At 41.7% G+C, this 7124-nt stretch overlaps 1 protein-coding gene across 1 annotated transcript in view; it reads left to right on the top strand.

Moving 5' to 3' along the window:
• Positions 1–4395: 4395 nt before the first annotated feature.
• Positions 4396–7124, top strand: part of SEMA3C (semaphorin 3C) — a 167151-nt gene continuing 164422 nt past the window's right edge. The window contains exon 1 of the mRNA XM_048836494.2: positions 4396–5286. The gene's annotated coding sequence lies outside the window, so the exon portion shown is untranslated. The remainder of the gene's footprint in view (positions 5287–7124) is intronic.

Here is a 7124-nt window from a genome sequence, read left to right as displayed (position 1 = left end):
AGAGACAAAGCTTGATACATACCAAACAATCCAAGATCCTTCTTAAGGAATGTAAAAGGACACATTATGATAATCTGCTGGGAACAAAGAATGTCCTCCAGATTTCAAGTACTGAGGCAAATTCTTCCGTCAGTTTCTTTGATGTAAAATGAATAACTCAAATGCCATAGGGACTGAAAGCTTTGCATCACACCCTTAATGAAGTTAATCTGGAGTTGCACAAATATAACTGTGAGCAGATTTTGGCAATTATATTCTTCCTGCTGCTTAAATTCCTTATAGAAAACTTAACAGCATGACAACTCCACCCTGGTGTGTGCTGGGCACAGGGCCGCCGGACCAGGGGCGACCAAGGGGCCATGACCCCATCACTTTTGAAAGTGGAAGGACTATGCCATAAGGGTGAGTGACAGGGGGAAGGGAGAGGAGTGAGCAGAGGGCTGGGGCTGCATGTGGCTCGGGCACTGGTGGCCCCTGCCACTTTTAGGGAGCTTGCACCACTCCTGGTTGGGCAATATTCTAACAAGTATCCTCACTAGAGCTCAGACCTGGTACACAGACAGTGAAAGGAACCAAAGGCGGCCAGGTTTGGTTAAACCTGAGAAGGATAAAACGAGAAGGAAGGTGGGGAAAGGCGGAGAGTAGGGCTGAGGCCTGAGGGAACAGTGCTTGTTATATTAAGGTAGGAGGAAAGCATTCTATATTCAGGTATTTAGGAGTGTATTTCAAACCAAAAATGAATTGAAAACAATTCACAAGTCCTTTTAAAAATAAGTGGCTGAAAATGTTCTATAAATATTGATAGTTGCAAAATAATGTTGGAATAGTTACACCAAAAAATCCCCTTCATACAGAGGGATAATATTCCCTTTAGGGCGGCTCAGCCTTCTGTGGTTTGGTCCAGTGGACAGGGCACTACGCTAGCTCTTGAAAGATTTGGGATCTATTTTCAATTCTGCCACTGATCTGTTATGTGACCTCAGCCAAGTCACTACAACTCTCTGTGCCCCTATTTTCCTTCTCACCCTTTCTGTCTTGTCTATGTAGAGCATAAGCTCCTCCATGAACTGACTGTCTCGCTCCTAGCACAGTGGGGTTCAGATATTAGTTGAGGGCTCAAAGTACCTCCATAACACAAATACTGTATCTTTTGTATTCCTCCGCCACCGTATTCTGAATACTTTCATTGTTCCTCCTTTAGCTAGGAGCCATCCCTGGTGTGCTCTCATTATTCAAATCCTTCCTAAAACACACATTTTCTACCTACTGCCTAATTTAACCTCCAGAAAAGAAGTGTTAACTTATTAGGTCTGTTAAAAAACACAAACCAAATCACATTCAGAGGCACCACATACATCAGCAGCAACTGCATCCTCACAGTCTCCTGCACTCTCAGGAATAAGAAGTTGAATGACACTGGATCTTGCTGCCTTCAGGAAAAAAATGCCTTTTGACAGTTTTATCACAACCACAAATAGATATATTTCACACACTGCAAATCTCTCTTGGCTGGGGAAGAAAGGAGAGAACTGAAGGGAGATCAGTTCTGAACTGTCCACCTGATGACCCCGTATTTCAGTGAGGAGCTCTGATGCTCCACTGATGTGTGAGCAGTAATAGAGAGGGAAGCTGACATCACTCACTCTTGTCACTTGGATTCTGGCCACTTGCTGGATATGCAATCGTTTTTTCATTTTACTGCGAGCAACAGATAGTGGTTGATGGTGATTCTACTGTGTCTTTATCAGCTAATGATTGTGTCTTTTATCATAGCTGGCATTTGATCTAGTCTGATTTGAGAGTCAGTGTTTATAATAGAATGGAAATTGATTGCTGCACCTCTTGATCTTCTTAATAGCTTCTTTCCTGCTGATCCAATCCAATTACACCACTTGCGTTCAGCCACCTGCTTCTCACCTCTACTCTGTCTTTCTTCTCTCCATCACCACCTTTCTGCTTCTACTCTGAATCACTCATCTCCTAAAACAGAATGGCCCTTCACCCATTCTGACAGTCTCCTTTAACCCTTTCACCACCTTTATTCCATTTTGCAAACATAATACATTCTAAATGATAACGAAGTGTGGGGCCCCATTGTTCTAGGCACTGTACACACACAGAATAAGTGGCAGTCCTGCCCCAAAGAGCTTACAACTTAAATAGACAAGACAGAGTAAGGTAAAGGGATGTAACTTGTATGTTCTAACCCTTGCCCACCTCTTCTACGTATCCCCTTATTATTTGCTGCTGTCATTTGGTGTGTTATGTCTTAAAATGCCCTTTGATTCTGCACCTAAGCAGAGACACAGTGAAGTCAGCAGTTTCTCAGCATGCTCAATGTGGTCATGAGGGTTTGACCATGCAGATCTCACAGCAGGAATTAGGACCTTGGACTGAATAATCTGAGGCAAGGATCAAGATGTGATTCTGTTCTGACATAGATAATAATGAACCTGGAGTAATTCCATTCAAGTCCGCAGTGTTGTACCATGGTAAACATGGTGTATGTGAGATCACAAATGGGTTTTAAAGCAGCTACCACGCAGTGTGCATGATATAAATAATTAATAAGGATCTGCAGAATTGGGCCCCTGTTCAGACATTTGTATCTTTTTGTTTGGCTTTCAAATCCACAGCCAGGAAAGCAAGTGTGTTGCATACCTTTCATTTCGCTCAGCGGCCTGACTCATTTCAGTAAATACTCCAACCCCACCTCATAGTTTGGAAAGTAATTTCCATTCCACTGTCTGAGCTTGACACTAACATATGCTATTTATTGCAATACAGTTAAAATAAAACTTTAACCATTTCACTCATTCCAGATGTGTGGAGTTTTAAAATATGGTGTGAAGTTAATGATTAACTGGTAATCATCTCTCTCTCTCTCTCTCTCTCTCACACACACACACTGAATAAAGCAAGTAAATAAATATAGCATGGTTGTTCATGCTTATATTTGCATTTTGATTTCTGAAGTAAGCCTAGTTCCCCTTGAATAACAAGATTACACCTCCCTGATTAAAGTTCTGTGTTTATATCTCTTCTTATAGTTCATTTGTTGCTTTATGAACCCAAAGTCCTCAAGGGAGTGTCAGAAATCCATGTAATTTTCCTGCGTTCTACATCTGACATTTAGATCTCTATCTGTGCTAACGTTTTTGAAAAAAAGAACACAGGTAGCCACATGGTTCCTTCGTGTCCACATGTGAAAATACTGAGACATTCAAATGATTCCAGCGAAGGCTAACAGCAACTTACATTTGAAAATTGTCCTCAGTTGCCTTTTTCCAAACGTATAATGTGGTAGGCTGGTGTATTGGTGCTCCTGGTTGGTCAATTTTTTTTTTTGGTGGGGGTTTTTGTTTGATTAAAATTATCATCATTTTAAAAAAATGTTGGCAAAAATCTAGGTGGCATTTCCTGAATTCCCCCTCCCCTGCTGTTTTAGACCAGCATTGCTAAAGTGCTCCCCTGAAGTGTTGTTGTTACAATGCTCCCTTCTGGAATCTGCATTGCATAAATTTGGGCATAGAGCAAATTCACTTGGAAGAATGTCAATCTTAGCTGAGAAGTGTGTGCGTCTGCAGATCAGCCTGATTGTACAAGGTACTCCCAAAAGAGTTCAGGGAGATCTTGCACAGAGCTTGACTACACTATGTGCCAGATCCCCATCTGAGAATCTGATAAGCTTTTATCTTAATATGTGTTTTTAAACCACCTTGGGTAACATTTGCAAAAGTACCTAAGTCCCATTGAAGGGGAGACTTTCGCTGAACAGGATTTAGGCACGTGTATCACTTAGGTGCTTTTGAAAATTTTACCCTGGTCAAAATATTTGGAGTTATCTACACAATCTTTATTTTTAATATTCATAATCATCTAGCGGGGTCTAACCTGGGCTATCATCTGCCCCTCTTATAAGCTCCAGTCTCACCCCATTTTTTAAGTTTTAAAGAGAATGGCACTCTTACAAGAATCAGATTTTGCACCAATTTTTTCCTCCTAAATCAAATGTTCAGTTTTTCTTCCCTGTCCTCTTCCCCTCGGTATAGCGACCTCTGCTGGGTTTTAATATGTTGTCATACCTCTCCAGCAAGTGCTGTTAATCTCAGCGGTGAGACCCCCGTCCCCTAGCCTTTATACGTCTGGCTCTTGACAGAATTGCATTCTTAACAGGAACATCAAAGCATGTCTTGTGACTCTAACTTGGAGTCCTCTCCTTGGCTTGAAACACTTCGGTGTGCAGGATTTGAACGCTCACAATAACCTTTCTATATAAGGTTGCGGTGCGGAATAAATTCCTTTGAGGCAGGTAGGGTGGAGTTAAAGGATTGTTAGGGGAGGAGGAGGAAGTCAGTAGAGGGTCAGAGACAATACAGAACTTGCTTCAGGGTGCAAAGGAGATAGCAATAGGAAACAATAGCCGTCATAAACAGAACAGAGATTGTTTTCTAATTCACAGGCTTCTCGGATCACTGGCATGCTGTGGAAACTAAACTTGGCTATTTCTTTGGCATGCGTTTATAAGGAGTGTCCCGGAGAATCAGCCCTGGAATCCTGCAATGAAAGAAACCTTTTCCTTAAAAGGATTTCATCATTTTCTTCCACTCAAAAGCATTGTGCAGTTTCATGTTTATGACCCAAGTGGGTCCGCCTGCTTTCTAAGTACCGTAGGAAACCCTCTCAACCCACCCAGCTCGACACTGACTCTTCTACAGCCTGTGAAGCAAACTGATTCTGTGAGCTGGCATCTTTATGTTGCACAATCCAGGGTGGGATTTCTTCCCCTGACTTCACCTCTCTGTGTTTCTGCTCCTTTCCCTCTTGCTGTCTTTTTCGCTCTCCCTCTGCCTTTTCTTTCTGTGTCTCACTCTCTCTTCCTTATGGGTGTGGCCTCTGCAATATTTATGAGATCTGCCCCTACTTGCTCAGCTAATGATGTATTCCAGCCTTGGGTTCGCTGCCTCTGTAAAGCGCTGGCTGGAGGGCAGTAGGACCAGAGTGAGTGGTGACTGTAATTGGAAACCAAAGCTTTCACCGTCATAGCTCAGCTACTTTCCATTCACTCTTAGGTGCTTAATTAAAGAACGAGGAGAAGAGTTCCCGGTCCTTATAGCAATAAGGATTATTTTACAAAGAAACTGGGAGGACGTTTGCAACCACCAGGAGGAAAAGGTTTTCTACAATGAGCCAGGTTTGGAATGAAAGTGTTCTGGTCAAAGGAGTGGAGTCCATAAACTGATAGAAATTTGATGGCATTGCATTACTGATTCCTTCAGTAGCTAGGTAAGCACGATTGAAAGTTCTCTTTCAGCACTGTCACAGATGTGAAATGGGATTGCTGAATTTTTGCCACAGTTCATGGCAATGATGTTTTTCACAACGGCATAATCCTTATTTTTCTTGCAGTGGATGAGTTGAGGGGCAGAGAGTAATTCTGGAATTCAGCCTTGAGCATATGACACCTGCACGGCGCTTTACAGTGAAGTTATGCAGTACTTTTCTAAAGCAGTGGAGCATTTCTTTAAAAAAACAAAAACACAAAAACCGCCAGAAAAAGAACTCCACGTGAATGCAACGTTCCCTCTTCACTTTAACAAGTTTGTTGCTCACACTGTGAAAACAGGAACACGCAGTGAGAAATTAAACTAGTTCTTGTGTCTGTGCTAAAGGGGACCACTTGTAAGGTTTTAGAGCAGTTGCTTGCCGGTAAAGGTCATGTGCTCGGGATACGTTGATTTGACTTACTGTCGTGACTTTCTAGAGATAAATACAGAACTGGGATTTTAGCCCAAACTGGGATTCTAAACTGAAATGAGTTTGTGTTCAATTGCCAAGGGGCCCTAAAATTCCTACAATTCAACATATTTCCATTCTCTAACTCACATGTCAAAGAAGGCTGTAATAACGAAGCCATGAAATACCTTTATGGCAGCAATATGCCTTTATTATACGGACCTAACAACAGGGCAAGGAGCATGCAGTTTATTGTTTGGATCCTATATTGCCTGTCACGTTTGTGTAACAGTGGAAATTTGCAATTCAAGCAGTGAAGTATAGCAGTATTTCACTCATAAAACTGATGCAATTAGATTTGGCTAGGAAGGTGGAAGGAGAAGGGAAAGAGTGGTGCAGGATTTTTATTTTTGACAGTTCCTCCCAATATGATTTAGCAGAACAGAAATAACCCTTTAGTTTCCTCCCTTTTCCTTCCCATCTGTATTGCAAAGAAGGCATCGTACTACTACTGTAGAATACTAATCCCATTGCATCTGTTAAAATCACGTTTGGTATGATTGGCCATTTGTTTTGGCCCGACAAAGCAATCTTATCAGGGTTAATGGCATTTCTGTGATTGAAGAAGGTTAAGCAGAAGGCTATCCCATGGGCTAGTGGTAGGGTATTGAATTTAAAACCCACAAAGCAGTGTTAATACTGGAATTGGTGCAGCTTGTTTTAAAATTATTTTTGGCAAAGGCTATACAAGTATAATTGTATTAGTTAACGAACCCTTAAAAATTAACTGGGGCTGTTCCAAAATACGTTGTTTCCTTTTGTACTTCAGCTGTGTATTTGGGAAATTGCCCGCATTAATGGTTTTGTCAGTTAGCAGAGAAACACCACAATACCTGATCTTGATGCATTAGTCAGCTCCAGATCAGCTGCAAGGGATCTGACTGTTGCAGAAACTCTCTCTCTCTCTCTCTCCGCTTTCCCCAGCCCCCAAGTTTAGTATGAAATTCTGGGGCAGATTGTAGCTCTTTTAAAAAAGATTTACAGTAAGTGAATAATGGATGACTGAGGCATGGTAATGAGACATTGAGCCTTTCAACTCTGAGTCAACTGTGTGAATCCAATCCAAATTGGGACTGATCTGAAGCTGTCATTATCTGACAGCTGTTTACTGCCCTATATGAAACTAGTTGGAAGTTAGAGCCAGTTCTTTTAGGACAGATGTTAGTCTCACCAGAGAGGGCAAGGACTGAATGGACACAGATACAGAACTACTGTCTTCACCCTTAGAGGTGATCCTGCTGGAGTATATTTAAGGGGCAGTGTGGAGTAGTTTGCATTAGCATAGTCCAGGTAATATCAATTCTCAGGATAAACAAAAACTTTCAGTT

This window comes from Caretta caretta, chromosome 1 (assembly GCF_965140235.1).
Source record: "Caretta caretta isolate rCarCar2 chromosome 1, rCarCar1.hap1, whole genome shotgun sequence".
Lineage (NCBI taxonomy): Eukaryota > Metazoa > Chordata > Testudines > Cheloniidae > Caretta > Caretta caretta.
This window is presented reverse-complemented; position numbering and strand designations above follow the sequence as displayed.